At 35.8% G+C, this 20,016-nt stretch overlaps 1 protein-coding gene and 1 long non-coding RNA gene across 3 annotated transcripts in view; one reads left to right on the forward strand and one right to left on the reverse strand.

Moving 5' to 3' along the window:
* Positions 1 to 4,600: 4,600 nt before the first annotated feature.
* Positions 4,601 to 7,412, reverse strand: LOC138692637 (uncharacterized). Its single transcript, XR_011330092.1, has 4 exons — positions 7,309 to 7,412; positions 6,883 to 7,000; positions 6,301 to 6,430; positions 4,601 to 5,099 (listed from the first exon to the last, which is right to left on the reverse strand). It is a non-coding gene; the product is annotated as an uncharacterized lncRNA (long non-coding RNA).
* Positions 7,413 to 8,837: 1,425 nt separating this feature from the next.
* The window catches only part of LOC138692636 (putative zinc finger protein 66), a 55,925-nt gene continuing 44,746 nt past the window's right edge, over positions 8,838 to 20,016 (forward strand). The window contains exon 1 of one of the 2 annotated variants that reach the window (XM_069815704.1): positions 8,838 to 8,969. The gene's annotated coding sequence lies outside the window, so the exon portion shown is untranslated. The remainder of the gene's footprint in view (positions 8,970 to 20,016) is intronic. The other variant, XM_069815705.1, reaches the window with a different exon arrangement.

The raw sequence follows: 20,016 nt of genomic DNA on the forward strand, positions 1-20,016 counted from the left end.
CTCATAGCTCAACACTTCGGAAATATGGTTCATAGAAACTATAATACAGCGATGTCAGACAGGGACTAAACGGAGCGGAGCGCTCCACTAGACGGGTTTCGTGCTCCGGTGTTTCCACAGACACAAGCAAGTTCATGCTCCGATCTAGCTCCACAAACGGTATTGGAGCTTACACTACTGCTATAATAACACAATGAATGTTGCAATGCAGTGAATTCTGTGTAGTTACCATCTGTTGTTTCACTAGTTGTTTCAAGAGCTGGACGCTAGTTTCCGTGCTGTCGCTCAGCTTGAATGAAATTAAGCTGATCTCTGTCTCTTTCTTTTCTTTTTCCTTTATCACAAAATGTTCAGTTCTTAAGGATATGATTGTCGTTTCTATAGGTGCGGCAACCGCGATTAGATTTTCGATCGCTATATTAAGAATTAATGCGGCCTATCGTAGGCAGCAGTAGCAAGTTCAGTGTACTTGCGTGAGAATAACTCCGACAGCATTCATCAGAGCGCAGGCATACATAATGTAGACACACGCCATTACAATTTATAATCTGTTTTGTGATTAATTGAAACACAAGTGATATGCCCACTCTATACGAAAGATATGGCAGTACAGCTTTAGCGAGCGTCCCTTTAGAAGATGGTTTATCGATATGTATATCTAAATTGAGCGGAGTGTGTTAATAACCAGTATATGGCAGGTGCTGTTGTAGAATTAAATAGATCCCGACGGCACGTGATCGGTTTTTCTTCTCTGGCTTTTGACTGAGATCGGAGGGACAGCTGTCATCTCGGTCTTTTGGCTAAGATCGAAGTGCAGTATATGGGACTGCTCCTCAGCCTATTGTCCAAGATGAAATTCTGTTGATCTCTGGGTTTGCTTTTTGGGCGTTTAGCTGATATGGTGTGATGGAAGTATTTATCATATGCCTTAACTTTCTTGTTGGGTTTTCCGCTTATATCCGAATGTGATGTAGTATTTGCGACTTTCTTGGGATTTTGCCTGAGCTGAGGTAGAAAGTGTTCATCATATCCGATCTAACTTAGTGGCCTGGCCTCTTGACTGAGATGAACATGTAGGCCTCCTATATGCGGTTGCTTCTTGGATTTAGGTTGAGATGGAATTCGCAACAACAATATAAAGAAATTGAGGGCAATTCTTTAATTGTTTTTCTTTCTTTCTTGACAGTATGTCGTGCATTTGACGTTAAAAATAGAAATACGACACAACGTATGCGAGTCGTGTGTTGCCTAGACTTTGGAGTTTAGTATCGGTGGGCAGTTAGGGGTTCGACGTACGTACATAAGCTGGCGCAATTGCGTGAGTTTTGAGAGCAATAATAATCGCCTGCGTGATTTTACTCTCCCGGATAGCCGACAATTATAAATGCATCGACTGAAGTTCGGTAACCCTGCCGTTCCAAGTGATCGGCCATAAACTTCTTAATGTAAGAATTTTTAATGACACGCAGTTTCCGAAGCCATAGACATCACTGTTGAAAACAGAATAGCTGCGTTGAGAAAAAATACAGACTGCTTGTCCCTGCGAACAAGAAAGAATCATGTCATGTGTTCTGTGGTTGGTCAGGGTACTCCAAGCTCGTTACCGTGGCGTTATAGTTACAGTAAATTGATAAATAAAAGAAGAAGACGGTGACGAAGAGGAGAAGAAGAGTGGTGTGCACAGGATTAAACTGGAAATGGTGAAGGATAGATTGAATGTCATTTGAAATACTAAAAGGGATTTAACATTTGTTATCAGTTGTGAGGAGCAATTTGATGAGAATTTGTGAAAAGAAAAATGACATAAAAGCATTTAAATCGTAATGCCGGTAATGGAGAAGAGAAGCGAGCACATTACGTCGGCCGTGAATATATTTATCCATGATACTGACGTCAGAGCTACAGACGATTGCACGCTTTGGATAAGTTTTGGACTCCTTACAGCATAGACAAATAAATAGAAAGACCCCCAACTCAATGCATTACCTTCGACACGCTATTGACGCGACATCAAGACATTTGGCGGCAAAACATCGGAACTACGTCTCGTTACAAATAGCGGCAGAATGCGGGACTACATCCCATGTTACACTGCCCGATCGGTGTTACAGGTATCCGTTATGCTAACATTAGAGCCCGATCGGTACTGCAGATACCTATTATACCTACACATACTAGTATTTTTCATATCGCCAAAGGAGTGTGTAATGGTTTATCAGTTTATGTAACATGTTTAACCACAATAGTTATATCAGAATTTTTGTTTTAACATGTGAATATAATATAATGGTTGAACATGAAACTGAAAACCATTAACACACTCCCTCTATTAACACCGTCATTTAACCCTTTTATTAAATTAATTTATCAAATTTGACTAATAAAAGTTTTTGCATCTTATAGATAAAATATGTAACTGAGATACAGGATGCGAATAGCATAGGATACTTCTCTCCAAAACACCTTAAGTACTATTTTGAAATAATGTTATGTATCATGTATTGGAAGATAAAAACAAAGATTGACTTTGGAATATTGACTTCAAAGTTATTATTGGTCAGTTAAATAATTATAATTCGCTCTTAATTTTTTATGTCAAACATTAGCCTGAAAATAGTTATAAGATGTTTTGCTGTGACATAGTACAACGTATGTTCATAAACATTTATAAAACACCACTTTATTTGTTTTACACCGTCAGAGTTGAACATCTATTTTTAAAAGTAATTGCCATTAGTTTAATATATGGATATTAAAAATCTAAGTAATCAATAATCACCACTGATAAAGAATACAAAGAAAACTATTTATCTGCAACAGACTTAAGATTAACTTAGACTTTCAATAAAAACACCATTAAGAAATACAAATAAAAAATTATTTTTCATTCTCTGATGTATAGTTGATTCAAAACAATGAACATTTTAGAAAAAGTGCAATACAATTTATTAGAGATAAGTCTATACTTCGCAAAATTTCCTAATTTTGAGCTTTGATACTGAGAGTGTTTGATTTGGTTGTGGCCCCATTGCTCAAAATATGTTGTTATATTCTAATGCCAGGGGTTTGAAAATAAGGTCATTTGACCTCTTGTACTCCAATATTTTTCGAAGATATTATCATGGCCAGCCAGCCACTGAAGCACAGATTTTGAGGTGTTCCGAAGCCATTTCTTGGTTTGAGTTGCACAGTGGGTAGTTAGGGGACTGATATATTCCAATTCTATGCAGGTGTTTGGCCAGACAGTCATGGCCTGTTGCCAATCTAAATGCAGCTACAGACGATTTTCGTGGTAAATCGGGAATTAACTGTGGATTATGATGCAGAGAGTTCCATTTTTCTCTTGAGATTGTGTTATCAAATTTTGTTTGTTGAAGTCTAAGTATGTAGATTTAATAAATCTTTTCACAGAATAATACGTAGATTTAGTAACAGGTCTGTAAGTAGCAGTGCTGCCCTTCTTTGCTAAAGCATCCGCATTCTCGTTTCCGAGGATTCCATAATGGGATGGTATCCATTGAAATACAATTCTTTTATTGAGTGATATTAATTGAGAGAGCATTTTAGTTATTTCTGCTGTTTGAGATGAAGGTTTGTGTTTAGAGACTATTGATAGAATAGCTGCTTTGGAGTCTGACAATATAACTGCATTCTTAAATTTATTGATGTGGCATAGAAGATTGCTGAGACTTTCACTTATTGCAATGATTTCTCCATCAAAACTTGTTGTTCCATATCTAAGATATCTATAAAGTGAGAAGAGACAAAATATTGTACAATATTTACTCTTTTCTTAGCTGATGTTATACGACAAGCATTCCATTATAAGAAATTTAGTTGCTTCTGTACCATTAAAGTAGTCCCGCCCGGAAATCCGACTGGGGGACTATTTTGCTGCATAGAATTGGAATATATCAGTCTGCTAACTGTCCATTGTGCTAACTCAAACCAAGAAATGGATTTGGAACACCTCAAAATCTGTGCTTCAGTGGCTGACCATGACAATAATTTTGAAAAATACTGGAGTGCAAGAGGTCAAATGACTTTATTGTCAAATGCCTGGCATTAGAAAACATCAACATATTTACTCTCTAAAAATTCTAAATAATGCACCCAAATCTCACGAGTTGCAGAAGCTGCAGATTCGTATCGCTGCCACTAGACTCCATCCTATACCCTATAGCTGACACAACTGAAATGCTCATTGTACTAGTAATTATTATTTGTATTTATATTACTATGTAATGTTAACTTAGGGTCTTAAAGATCGTTAGATTTATCATTGCCCTATATATTACAAAAATTACATAGCTCATAATGTAGAAGTCAAGTACTCTACTTTTTTTTTTTTTCAGATGAATGAATTCCCCTTATTTTCCTTCAATTAACTGAAGAAATCAACACATTAAACGAAATGAGCTAATAATAATAATAATAATGAATGAAGTCCATTACCAGACACTTGTCAACAAAATTAAACACATTTTTGTTAAAAGATAAAGACAATGAATGAATCACTCACTGAAAGAGAATACAAAGAAAACAATTTATCTACAACAGACATACTGTAATAATTAATCTTAGGCGTTCAACGAAGCACCATTAAGAAATACATACAAAGAAAAAAGTGGTACTTTTAAGGTTCTCATGCATACCTAATTGAAAAAGTACAATGTAATTTATTAGAGATAAGTCGATATTTCACATTTCCTTATTTTGAGCTTCGATACTGGCAGTGCTTGGACTGGTTATGCCCCCATTGCTGGAGTATTGTGCCACATTTATTCTCTAAAATTATGTAAATAGTGCACCCAAAACTCTCCAGTTGAGAAAGCTGCAGGTTCAAATTGATGCCACAGTGAAGTGCAATGAATGAAGCAAATATGTTAGCTGGTGAAAAAGGTTAATGTAAGTAGGCTGGTGATGAAGTGGATCGTAGTTCCTGAGTGGGATACCAAGCATCTCTTGATGGAATGGCCCCTCTTAGTAAGTTGTACCTGAAGTCACCGTTATACTGATTACTGCGAAAATGGCTTGCACATATATAGGCCCTTCTGTAAGGATGAGGATTTTCTGCCATAGCTGCCCACATTTGGTACCTGTTACAATCAAAATTCTATTATTATCTTCGAAAAAACCACAAACCAGGGTTGGTAATAATTTAAATTAATGATTTAATCATGATGTAAATAAAATAATTTTCATTTTATTTACATCAGATAATTGTTACTACTTAAATCACAGATTAAAATTATATGCACCTAACATGGTTAAGATGAGAAATTAACTTCCTGAAGAACAAAATATAAGCGTTTTTACATATGACTGTTCTGCTGCTTCTTAAAACTATTAGCAATATATATGAGTAGCAAACTTACAAAACTTGACATGTCCATTTTTAGAAAATACATTTCAGATGCCAAAAACTTGCATGTCTGCAATGAATAAAATATTTTCTATCGTGAAATATATTTTTTTTCCTATAAATTCATATAAAATTTCACCACAGAAAAATCTTTGTTTATTACAGACATATAATTCTAGCATTTTCTGAAAAAATGGATAGGTTTTGAAACTTTGCTTCTCATATGTCTTTTCCTAAATCCTAATTAAGGAGCAACAGAACACATGGTACAGGTAGTCAAGTAGAGCCTACTTTCGGAATCACCACCTAATTAAAGCAAAGTATGATGCTGAGGATTGAAATGAATAGCTGTAGCTCATAACAATATTCAAAGTAAAAGTTGCACAATGCCAAATGGACTACGTATTTATTTTGAAAACACACAATGCTAAGCTCTTCTGATAAATTTATTTGTAAATATTAATCTCTCTAAATAGTTGAATTCTTTTCTAATGAATAACAAACTGAGCATAATATCTTGCCTAAATCCAAGCTAATTATTATTATTATTATTATTATTATTATTATTATTATTATTATTATTATTATTATTATTATTATTATCATTATCATTAAGTGCAGGTTATTAGTGCTGTAACTCTTCATGTATTAATAATGAGGCCTGTGTGTAAACATAGTAAATTATTTTTGAAGCGATGTTGTTAATTACTTAAAATAACACATTAAAAAATACACAATTATGTAGGAACTAATGCACAAATTATGTTTAAATGAATTACAAAAGAAGGCAAAAACTCATTTTAATAAACAAATCTGATTTCGACAAAAAATTCTCACTTAAATTTAAAAATCACTACAGTTTACCAACCCTGACTATTTATTGAAAATATATAAGGATATCTTTGCATTGAGCTTATGCCAACGGCATTGCTTACCTTTTAAGCTGTGCTGCATTACTTGGCACAGGAAACAGGAATAACCAGGTCTTCTCATTACTATCCGATTTCTGTCAGTACACTGCAGCACATTCACAATGTAAAACTCCGCCATTTGTCTTTCTATCAACTGAAACAAACCAGCAGTAGGCTAGTATCATATAATGCATTAATAACACTGCATTTCATAGAACAATTGAAGGATTGCAATATAATCGACGTTTGGGAAATATTCCGGGAAGAATTCTATCCACGAGTCTATAAAATAATAAATATCTCCGACAATTTAACTCTTTTTATTTTATCAAAATTATTCCAGTAAAGGTACTGCTGGTAACTGTAAAGTCAAATTTTCTAAAATATGTCTTTTCGGGAACGACACTTCTTTACTATTGCGTTACCAAGCTAGGGTACGCCATCCTTCGGTAACGCAACTGTAAAGAAATAAACCGGGAACAACATATTTAGTCATATCAGATTGTGTCCCACGAATTTTAAGATGTCTGACCAACTTAACTTAGTTATATACAAAAATAAGATGTTCGTTCATACCCAAAGCGTATTTTAACTCTGTTAGCTTACCTTTAAAGCTCTTGGCGTAATTGCAGTTAGGCCTAATACACTCTTGTAATTCAACACAGAAGTCAGTTCATCATGTGGTAGTGGTAGAAGAAAGGTAATCGCGTTCTGAAGTTTATCCCTTAAAACAATTACAGACATCAGTTTAATAAACGTTTAAGATATGATGGAAGAATTCAGTTTAAATTAAAAAAAAACATGATGATGCAATTAAGCTGCATCTACACGGTTCAATTTTTCATGCTCGTACGCACGCAGTCAGGGAAGAATATTGAAGGAATCAAGTTCAAAGCGCTTGTTGAATTAAGATACATTAAGATTTTCTATCTACAAGGTACGCCATATTGCTTGAATGTGTGAAGTTGAAAGAAAAATTGAACCGTGTAGATGACGTGAAGTCTTGTAATCTCAAACGTATTTCTTTCTTACCTTTAACGTTGCGAATTATTTCTTGTTGCAGGAAAGCACCAGTAACTTCTAAATTAACTTGATCTGTTCACATTTCTTCCTTTAGCAGCCATGTTCGTCCATTCCATAATTTATACAAGATTTAAACAGTATAGGAATGCCAACATCCAACAATCGATCAACTGAACAAATGAGGTTAATAGGTCATACACAGTAGACTAATATGGCTACTTTGTCCTCGAATGAAAATGCAAATTGGCTATATAGTAATAGTAATAATAATCGGAATGTTATAAAACTGACACATTCTGTAAATAATGGATATGAATAATATCTGTTTAAAACCGTCATATTGGCAAAACTTATAACCAAAGAACTTTCGAAACCAAAGAATTTTGTACTGCTAATTTTACAAACTCTGTGATCGAAATCAGCCAGCGCTGTCCTGACCACATGCGGCAAACTAAGGAACATCTATGAGCATCCAACATCTATCATTTGAGTTAAACCTCCCTGGCTTACAGCGCATATTTACACCTGGTGGCGAGACTTAGAACTAATTATTTTTTTGTATAATTCGCGAGTGCATTGGTTAATTAGCATATCTACGAAATTTCACACTTCTACCATCATTGGAGATCATGCTGTACCACGTTGAACACTGTCAGTTTAATTATACTCTTGGTTTCACACGTAAAGAACCTTTGTTGCAGGGTTGGGTTCAGGAAGCCATAAATCTGACTGACACGCTCCCCCAATTAGTGAAACTGTGGACAAATATACCGCCAGGAGACCGCCTAGAATGCTGTGTTGTGAATTTTCCATTTTTGAAAGAATCCAACCAGTTGCAAAAGAAAATACATTTAAAGAGTCCAGCCAAGAGCAAACGTGGCAACAGCTTCCCCTAACTGGCCTGTCAATCACTGTCATCTGTGCAGAAGTGGTGTGAGGCCAGGGTTCTTTACTTGTGGAGCCTTATATATGTTATGTATGCAGGAGCACATATTTTGATTCCTTTATGACCATTTCAACCACAGTTTTAAAGAACTGTTAACATATAACGTATATGTAAGTATGTACTATACATTCTAAGTAGAGGACCTCGCGGCAGCGCTGCTAAAAATGGACTCTAACTGAACTCTTACGAGATGAACCATTCTTCCTTATTCCGAATTATACGAGCACGAAAGACTGACTAGACGTGACAGCACCAAGTAACCAAACGAAAAATTTAGTAGCTGATGTACAACTTAATAATTCTGACGTTTATCTCAACCAGGAGACCATAATTGTCTGATTGAGGTTCTGACTCATATGTACTTCTATTATCAGGCAGTACACCTCTCTTTACGGTACCTATGCATTGCTTACGACCTAAGTGTCAAAGGAAGAAGAATTGTTTGTATACAACTGAAGCCTGATTAGCATAACATATAACTAATCGGCGACGTATGCAATGTAAGACGAAAGGAACTGGGCAGCCTACTCCATTATTTCCTGGCCTAGTTGCCTCGTAAGTGGTGGCTCTTGGTATCACCTGTGAAGTTCATTTGATTATTCTTGCGGCATAGCTGTCTCATTCACGGCCCTTTTGATCCTCGCGCTTGGCCTTGTGCAATAAACTTTTGGTTCATATAGTCTGTTAGGAGTTTCGTTTGCTGATTTGTTACATTGTTCCAGAGGTAGGTTGTAATTTTTTACATTTAAGGTATAATACAGATGTAAGTGTATATGTTATAAGTATATGTACGAAAATGGGAAACATAGCGGGCACAGATTCATTCACTGCTTTGGATCTCAGTTTATTCGTCATAAACTGGTAATATTTAATTATAGCACACTGTTTCCTCCACATTCAAGTAACATGTTTCGAGAAGTGAACATTTTTTTTTTACTTGGTTATATCACAGTCTACTATATACAGTCACGAAGCTTGAGTTTTGAGAGTGCTAGAAACAATAGACTGTGACGGTACTATTTTGCATTGCCTGTAATGAGGCGATATTAGCAATCCTAGTGGTGAGCAACTATCTAATGTTTGCATATTTACTACATATTGAGCTTCGCGACTGTATATAGTAGACTGTGGTTATATAACGACGCTGTATCAACTACGAGGATATTTAGCGTCGATGGATTTGGTGATAGCGAGATGATATTTGGCGAGATGATGCCGAGGATTCGCCATACATAACCTGACATTTGCGTTATGGTTGGGGGAAACCTCCGAAGAACCCAACCAGGTAATCAGTCCAAGCGGGAATCGAACCCGCGCCCGACCGCAACTCCGGATCGGCAGGCAAGCGCCTTGACCGACCGAGCTACGCCTGTGGCTAGAACTGAACAATGAACATGTATTTTGAAAACAGTTTTCCTTTGAAGCTAAATACAACACAAATGGATAAATATTCAGCATCCCTGATGAGTAAGAAAGAAAAAAACGAGCATTGAGGTAGTTCCGGTGATTTTGGAAGTGAAAATGGTCGAATTTGAAAGGGATTTATTGCGGAGATAAATTTCAAAATTTAAGGATTTAATAGGAAAATATTTCAAGATGTGTGAAATGAGAGGTGCGTGGTAATGGAAGTGCAAACGTTGTGAAGGAAAGGAACGCAGAGACGTTACGATGTAATGTGAAGAACGCAAAGCCTTTATTAATTGACTAACCCTGGAATATAATGAAGTAGGCCTACAACAATTAATAATTACATAAATACTAAATTCCTTTATTGTAACTTCGTTTACACGTCGCCCATTACGCTGACAACATCACTAAACAAGAATCACCAGGCTTTGAAAATCCAGCAAGGCATAATAAAAGTCTAAACTAATCTGTCACAGAATCGTGTATATAATACATAACAAAAGCCTAAACTAACCTAACCTATACACTATCCTGAAACTTCCGTAAAGTGTCCAAAGTCGTGTTGATATTACAGAGCAGACAGCTGAAGGTGTGAGAGCGAAGTGTGAATCTTACTGTTGTCTATTGTCGGTTAGCCTGATCCTCATATTTATACTAACAAGGTGAAATGCGCATATTTATTTAAGAGTCCGCGTGCGCTACTCTCCCCATTATAGGTTCTATAACTGCAGGGTCAACTGGGGTAAAAATGGGACAGCAAAATCTTGGGGTAAAAGAGGAATATCATGATATCATCTTATAAACAAATTGTTTGTATGCTTCTTAAACAGGAATAAATTATTTTGAATGTCTTAAATCATAGGTAACAACTAAATCACCAACGATGGCGAATTTATGAGCAGCAAAAATCATTAAGGAACTTTTACAAAATTTAGCGTGAAAAACTTTGATATCTAGTCCGAAAACTTTGTAATTGGTGAAACAACTACTGTAGAAAAAAATATATATTTTGTCAACCCAACTTAAGACATGAAGGGAAGAAATTTTCTTCATCGTTGTGTAAGTGTATAATCTTTATTAAGCAAGAAATTTTTGTCTAAAATGTCGGTGCAAGTGTGGGACATGTTTTGGGGCATTTTAGGGACACGCTTAGGTAAATTTAGGACAGTTATTGGACCTTCTGTTCCTTTATTTTTGACTGTGAAACAATTGTTGCACCTGTGTTTCTGTTGATTTTTCATTGTGAGGCAGTTGTTAGACATGCTTTTTGACGATTTTCTTTTGTTTCATTTCTTTGAATTTGTGTGTAGCTTGCAACATGTGTAGTTTACTGAGGTTAATAAAGTGACACAATGGTTAGGAATTAGAAGAAAAAAGGTGATGTATATTCTCCAAATGTTTTAACTAAAGCAATAAGTGAAGTTGTAAATGAAAAGAAGTCAATTAGAACTGTGGCTGAGAAATATAAAATATCTAAATCAGCGTTGGCTAGGAAGATAATAGGTCCAGTTGCGAAAAAGAAAGGATGGAAAGTTGCTCTTTTACTTAAATATGAACAGGAGCTATCCAAACACTTAAATATTTTGGCATAATGGGGGTTTTCTTTGTCCAAAGGTGATGTTAAAAATGTAGTGAGAGAGTTTGTTGAGTAGCAGGAATTGAGTACGCCATTCAGAAACTACAAACCTGGAAATGATTGGTCCCCAAATTTCTGCTAAAGGAATTACCTATGTTTGAAGAGGTTTTAAGCATTAGAAAAATCACGGAGACAGGACACCTCTGACCCCTTTTTTGTGTGTGGTTTTTATGATGTAGTGGAAAAGAAAATCGAGGAATTGAACTTACAAAATAAGCCCAAACTTGTCTGGAATTTAGATGAGTTTGGTTTCTCAAGTGATCCTAGAAATGTTAAAGGGGTTACATCAAAAGGACAAAAAGTTCATACGACAATTATGTACTCCAGCAAGGACAACACAACAGTTATGGCTTGCTGTTCAGCTGCAGTTGACCGTTTACCACCGCTTGTTATTACAAAGCCAAAAAATGTGGTCTACATGGAGAGAAGAGAAAGATATTCCGGTAACTATTATGCTGTATTGCAAAATGGATGCATAACAACAGACATTTTCAGGATTATTTGTCGCTTTGTAAGACAATGAAAGAAAGACCCCTTTTGTTGTTAGGTGGACAAGTGACACATTTAAGCTATGGTTCCGCTACGGCGATCATCGCCGAGTGAACAACGTCGATCGATTAGCTCTACGTGTAAATATACGCAGCTGGTTTCTTTACGACGTTCATCGCTGGCTGCAGTGATTGCATCGGCATTCATCACTCTGGATTGATTTGACTTCAAATTGAGAGCGATGATCTTCGTTCATTTAGAAAACAAAAGAATGACGACAAAGTAATGTGGCTTCAAAACGTATATTTAGCAACTTCTCAACAATAAATGATAATATTTTAATTAATTTTGATTCCAATCATTCTGTCCTGTATGATATGGGTTCGAAAGAATATAGAGATGCCCATAAAAAAGAAATGTGGAAGGAAGTTGGTGAAATTATAGGGAAGAGTGGTAAAGTATCTTGTTTTCAAGATAGGCTAATATGCGAATACATACGAAAAACAATATTACAGATGAACTTTTGGTAATTTGATAGAAAACGGGCAAAATCCAACATGGCTGACGAAAACTACCAAAAACGTTCTGCCAACTATGAAGTCCAAATGTCACCAAACATCGCAAAATCAAATATATATTCATATTTTTAAAGAAGAACAAGCCCTCCAAAAAGTGAAAATATATTTAATTTTTTTTCCTTTGATTTTTTTGGCGTTTCGTGGCATTCGAACTTCATAGTTGGTAGTACTTTTCTGGCAGTTTTCGTCCGCACTTTACCCCCAAAAATCACTAAAACACAAAACAAAACATAATAATTTATCACCTTATGAAATAAAATTCAATTCTCATTGACGTCTTCATCGACAACCACTTCACTTCCAGTATAAATGACACAGGCTTTAAGGCAATCTAAACTTAAACCATGTAAGAAACACAGAACTAAACCAACACTTTGTCGTACAGTCAACTTTGCATAAATAAAGCACGTCTTTACACTGAATGAAATTCTCTTCGAACACTTATTACACCTTAACATGTAAAGAAAAATCAGTAAATAATTCCTTTCAACCACAGAAAAACAGTTTTCTCCTCAACATTCAACACAATCCTTATTCACCAGCGAAAGAACTAAACCAAAATCGTCACAAAATTTAATAAATGATTTCAGAACACGGATTCCATCCTTTCCCTCTTACTTCAAAATTCCAACCTTGTGCTCACAAAATAAATTAATGACACTGAAAAGTGACTTTTCGTAAGCATGATGATGCGCATTCGACAAATGCAGACAAATCTACAATGTAACATCACTCACGTCAAACAACCAAGAACTGACAACGTCATTATCCATTCAAAATTAATAAAAATTTTAGAATAAATTACAACTATAACCAATCAAATCGAAAGAAAATCACAAAAGTCATAAAATTACAAACTTTCAATAGCTTTAGCCATCATATACAACATAACACCACTCACGTCAAACAACCAAGAACAACTGATAACGTCATTATCCATTTAAAATTAATGAAAATTCTAGAACAAATGACAACTATAACCAATCAAATTAAAAGAAAATCACGGCGACACCTAGTATAAAAAACCTAGAACTAACATGTAAAAGTCACTAAAACATCACTAACATTTAACTCTGAAATAAAAAAAAGTTGGTAATACTTACTATGTTCAACCAAGTGCCCGTCTTCTATCAAATTACCGAACTTTTTAATAACAGTGTTTATAAAAATGCTGAACTGAGTGTTTTTAAAGCAGGGACATATAAATAGGGTGTCAAGAGAATATTTTCCATGAAATTTCAATCTTTAGTGACGATTACAGTATGGCTAATTAGCTTACTTGAGACTACTTTAAAATTCAAATGAAGTGTGTCCTTACACTAAATTTAAGTGGAATAACTTGGCCATAGCTTGAATATTTTAACCACTAAAATGCATAACGAACGATGTAATTTATTTTGTTGATATGGTTTGCTCGCTCGGAAAATAAAGGTATTTTTTCCAGAAAAGCTGCAACAAAGAGGACACAATATTCTTTCCTTTCATTAACTTCTGTGAGATTTGGCTACATATATTGATACATAGGCCTATGTTGTTTTAGTTTGTAGCTACAAATATTTTCAATATGGAACCGTATACAAGTCATTTAATACCTACCTATAGATTCTAATACACTGTTATAGCTCCACCCCACGTGTTAATAATTACCAACACAACCTACGAGAGACACAGGACGAAACTGTACTAGGGAAGTGGTCAGATTCCTTAGCATTGCTCCTGGACCTCTCGAGTATTATATTTGTAACAAATAGACGGAGGGAGGCTACTGCAGTGCATTATTCTAATTTATAGGGAGGTATCAAACGATTTTTATGTTGAATGTATGTGGCTGCAAACTAAAACCACTTGTTTATAAATATATACTCTCAAAGAAGCCAGCTAAGAAAGAGAAAAGTATGCCTTCTTTTATGTAGCATTCTTGGGAAATTATTAATAATTTAAATATACGTCCCTGTGTCAGAAGTGGCATAAGTAGGCTATACACTGTATCTTACTGATACCATTTAACTCTTCCTTCTCTACTAGAAAAGTAAGTCCTAAATTTATCCCTAACGCTAAATGATTCTGCAGAATTATTGCCTCCAAACTTGGTTAGTGCTATCAAATTTTCTGATGGCATAATAATATCCTCTTCCTTAATGTCAATATTTGAACTTGAACACCTTATCATATTATGCATACAGCAGCACGCAATAATTAACAGGTCTGCAGTTTCTATGTTTATTGGAGTGAATAAAACTCGGAAAGTCTGGCTCATGATTCCAAATGCATTTTCCATAGTTCTTCGTGCTCTGCATAGGCGATAGTTGAATTCGCGTTTCGTTTCATCTTCTATACACTGCGATTTTGGGTAAGGCCTCATTAGATTTCGTGATGAATGAAATGCTTCATCACCTATAATTACTTACTTACAAATGGATTTTAAGGAACCCGAAGGTTCATTGCCGCCCTCACATAAGCCCGCCATCGGTCCCTATCCTGTGCAAGATTAATCCAGTCTCTATCATCATACCCCACCTCCCTCAAATCCATTCTAATATTATCCTCCCATCTACGTCTCGGCCTCCCTAAAGGTCTTTTTCCCTCCGGTCTCCCAACTAACACTCTGTATGCATTTCTGGATTCGCCCATACGTGCTACATGCCCTGCCCATCTCAAACGTCTGGATTTAATATTTCTAATTATGTTAGGTGAATAATACAATGCATGCAGTTCTGTGTTGTGTAACTTTCTCCATTCTCCTGTAACTTCATCCCGCTTAGCCCCAAATATTTTCCTAAGCACCTTATTCTCAAACACCCTTAACCTATGTTCCTCTCTCAGAGTGAGAGTCCAAGTTTCACAGCCATACAGAAGAACCGGTAATATAACTGTTTTATAAATTCTAACTTTCAGATTTCTTATTCCTTTGCTGTGGTCGTGCCAGAGAATCAGTCCTATTCCGAGGCTTATTGTAGGGATTCGTAACAAGCTGTTTTTTTACGGTGATGGGTTGTTAGCCCTTCGCCCAACCCCCAAGCTGGAGGACCACCCCTTATCGGCTGTCCACGGCTGCTTATTCAATATATTCGCAGCTACCCTCCGTCTCCTCTATCCGCAACCTGAGGACGCACCATGCCGTGTGATAGGGACCCACCATACATGGTCACCTATAATTACGTGAGGCAAAATTGTATCTGTCCCAGGTAATCGCGAATCATGTGGCATCAATGATGGGATCATTTGTTTAATATTGGATTTCTGGTAGATGCCGCTGTCGCTTTCTTTCCCATACAATCCTACATCAATAGCAATAAACCTATATTTAGCATCAACCACTGCAAGCAATACTAGTGAGTGAAAATTTTTATAATTGAAGTACAAAGATCCACTATTATCGGGACACACAATACGACATGTTTACCGTCCAATGCTACGCAACAGTTAGGAAAGTCCCACGTTTAATAAAAGTCACTGGCAATAGTTTTCATTTTATCTTTAGTTGGGTTTGGCAGATAATTTGGTGCTAATTTCTCGCAAAGTATCTTCAAAATCTCTCGAATTATTCTGCTGATATAGGAATGTGAAATTCTGAAAGTGAAGGCCAAAGAGTGAAATGATTCCCCAGTAGCTATATGCCTGAAACAAAGTAGGCCTAATTGTATTTTTTTATTTCAGTAAATGAATGAAAATCCAGGTGGAAAAGTCTCAGGGATACTTATAATAGGAAAAAGAAAAATCTGAAGCAGGGCACAGGTTCGTCAGCTGGTCCTAGTAGCCGATGGGAACACTACGAAAGTATGGCATTTTGGATACAGTTGAAAATGAAAGATGGACTATGACCAGTGTTTCTGTGCCATTGGCTATAGGCGAAGAGGGTACTGATTTAAGTCAACCTCAAGAAACTGATGTAGGCGTACTGCTAGTAGACGAAGATTATGGTTTCTCGACCGAACAAAACGATCAATGTGAAGTTCGTCAACAAACATCGTTTCCTGAAAGGACTAAGAAGAGAAAACGAAACAGCGATGAAAGATTTTGGGAGTCAATGGAGAAACGAGATCGCCAACGGACTCTCTTGTTAGAAAAACTTATGGTCCCAGAAAAAGATGATAATGGAGTACGAAGTTTCTTTGAATCTATGTCACAAACAGTTACAAGTTTTCCCCCTGAACTTATTGCAGAAGCGAAGGCTCAAATATGTAAAATTGTAACAGATTTAGAAATTCGAAGTATAAGAATGAAGCAAGCTTCTCAACATTGAAATTGTTACTTATGTATTAAATTATGTATGGACTAAAATTATTGCAGAATTTCATATTTCTAAAAATGATATAATTTAATGAACATGAATAGTTGTTCGAACATTATAATTGCATTATTATTTACTGTACCTTAAAGTAATAGACAATTTCTCTGCTGGACTTACTGGTTTTTCAACAAATGAGGTAGGATTTCTCTTCACATCACTTTCAATTAAAGACAAAATAAAATTAAACTGCTCTATGGTAAGTCTAAAATATTCTTTCAATTTAATTTGATCAGTAAGTAGATGTCTACAAATTAGCGCATTGAAACATCCTTCTGTATGTCTGGTTTTAAACATATCATTGGTTTGGAGTCTCTGTCTATTGGTGTACATATATTTAATTCCATCATCATCTTCTTCTTCCTCAAGATGTAACACAGTCATTAATTTTTCTTTACTTAAAGCCATTTTAGAACTTGTAAATTCTCAAGTTCATTCTTAAACAGCTGGACACAATCGATATTAATCTACGATGTCCTCGATCGACTGATTGTCGTTTCTTAGAAATCGATTTTTCTCTATAGCAAAGAGGGCGATGTTCGCTGTTAAGCTATGGTTCCGCTACGGCGATCATCGCCGAGCGAACAACGCTGACGATGATCGCTCAACGTCGGCTATGCGGTTTCCTTATGCAGCGAACATCGCCGTCTTTACTGTAGAGAATAATCGATTTCTAAGGATCGACAATCAGTCGATCGAGGACATCGCAGATTAATATCGATTGTCTCCAGCTGTTTAACAATGAACTTGAGAATTTACAAGTTGTTAAAGTGGCTTTAAATAGGGAAAAAATAATGACTATTACTTCTTCAGAAAGAAGAATATGATCGAATTAAATATAATGTACACCAATAGACAGAAGTTTCCAAACCAATGATATGTTTAAAACCAGACGTACAGAAGGATGTTTCAATGCGCTAATTTGTAGACATATACATAGGCCTACTGATCAAATTAAATTCAAAGACTATTTTACACTTACCATAGAGCAGTTCAATTCTATTTTGTCTTTAATTGAAGGTGATGTGAAGAGAAATTCTACTTCATTTGTTGAAAAACCACCCAGCGACAAATGATCTATTACTTTAAGATAGCCTACCAGTACCGTAAAATGATATTGCAATTATCTTAATACAATTATTCACGTTTATTAAATTCCATAATTTTCAGAAATATGTAGCTTTCCTCCGTCTGCTTGTTACAAACGTAATACTCGACAGGTGCAGGAGCAATACTAAGGAGACAGACTACATAGGTAGGCTACAGTAATTCATCCTGGATCTCTCGCATGTTATGTTGGTAAATTAACATTTGAGTGGGGCTACAACAGTGCATTAGAATATATAGGTAGGCATTAAAGGATTTTTATTCCGTATTGAAAATACATGTGGCTACAGACTAATACTAGGTCCGTGTTTATCAATATACAGTATATAGCTAAAGCTCACAGAAGTCAGTGAAGAGAAAGAATATTGTGCCCTCTTTGTTTTAGCTTTTCTGGAAAAATACCTATATTTTCCGAGCGAGCAAATCATGTCAACAAAATAAATTACATTGTTCGTTATAAATTGTAGTGGTTTCAATATTCAAGGTATGGCCAAGCTATTCAACTGAAATCTAATAATAAGACACATTTCATTTGAATTTTAAAATAGTCTCGAGTAGGCTAATTAATTAGACCTACATTACTGTAATCGTCGTTATTAAAGGTTGAAATTTCATGAAAGAGATTCTCTTGACACCCTGTTTATACATCTCTGCTTAAAAACACTCAATTCGGGATTTTTATAACCACTGTCATTAAAAAATTCATTTGTAATATTGTTTTTCTAATGTACCTATTCGCATATTATCCTATCTCGAAAACAAGTTACTTTACCACCCTTCCCTATAATTTCACCAACTTCCTTCCACAACATGTATTTTTTATGGGCATCTTTATATACTTTCGAACCCATATCATACAGGCAGGATGACTGGAAACAAAATTAATTAAAATATCATTTATTGTTGAGAAGTTCTAAATACACGTTTTGAAGCCATATTGCTTTACCGTCATTCTTTTGTTTTCTGAATGTACGACGATCATCGCTCTCAATTTGAAGTCAAATCAATCCAGAGCGATGAACGCTGACGCACATCGCTGCAGCCAGCGATGAACGTCGTAAAGAAACCAGCTCCGTATATTTACAAGTAGAGGTAATCGAGCAGCGTTGTGGGCTTGGCGATGATCGCTGTAGCGGATCCATAGCTTTAGATCCACAAACCATAAAAAAAGCAATGGATGAAAATATGTGTATTATTTAACTTCCATCTCACACCACGGACCTTCTGGAGCCTCTGAAAAAATGTGCATTTCGTCCACTGAAACGGGACTGGGATGTTGCTGTTACTAACTGCCAGAAAACTAACCAGAGAAAGATGCAGAGGTTGCAATTTGTTGACCTCCATTGTGATGTTTGGCACTCTGCACTCACAGCCAACATAATCATAATAATTTTGAGAGTACGGGGATTTTTCCACCAAATCGAAACAAATAGGCTATCCGATAAATAGATTGGATGCAATCAGGCTGGAGAGATACAAAAACAGAGGAACTTCGTCAGTCAGAATTCACTCTCTCTGAAGCCCACAAGAATCTGAAGTTGGTCCAGTGAAATTTCAGAAGAAACTTGTGTTGAAGTATGCTTTCCACCTGATGGAGAACAAGACCGACTCTGCTTTAAAAATCTGTTGCTTGAGAGGATTGGAAAAACTTCTGCACCTCCAGCAAAAAGAAGAAAAGTTGACTGTAATGCCAAAGTAATTGCAAGAGATAATTAGGACACCATGTAGGCCTAGGTCACATAACAAAGAGAAGTCTTAAAAAGGGAATGGCAAACCTAAAATGTCAAAGAAAGGAAAAGAATGGAAAAGCAGCGGAAGTGAGGATGAGTTTGTAATATCAAGTGACTCAGAAGTTGACTCTGCAATCAACGGTGTGAAGGAGACATCAAATAAAACATCAGGTGTGTTAGATTTACATCAGTCAGATTTTGTGTTGGTGAAATTTTAAGTCGCAAGAACACAGAAAGTAATTCAATATAGATAGGCCTATGTGTGTGTAATTTAAGATATAATTCATGAAGATGATGCAGAAATGATAAGCTTAAATTGTGTGACCAAACATGTATGGTATTCAGTTCCAACGAAGATGATGTTACATTAATCAACCATGTGAACATCGGTAATTTCATAGAAGACGGGCACTTGGTTGAATGTAGTATCACCAACTTTTTATTTCAGAGTTAAATGTTAGTGATCTTTTAGTGATTTTTATATGTTCTGTTTTTTATACTGAGTGTCGCCGTGGTTTTCTTTTAATTTGTTTGGT

The sequence above is a fragment of the Periplaneta americana genome, chromosome 17 (genome assembly GCF_040183065.1).
Source record: "Periplaneta americana isolate PAMFEO1 chromosome 17, P.americana_PAMFEO1_priV1, whole genome shotgun sequence".
Classification (NCBI taxonomy): Eukaryota; Metazoa; Arthropoda; class Insecta; order Blattodea; family Blattidae; genus Periplaneta; species Periplaneta americana.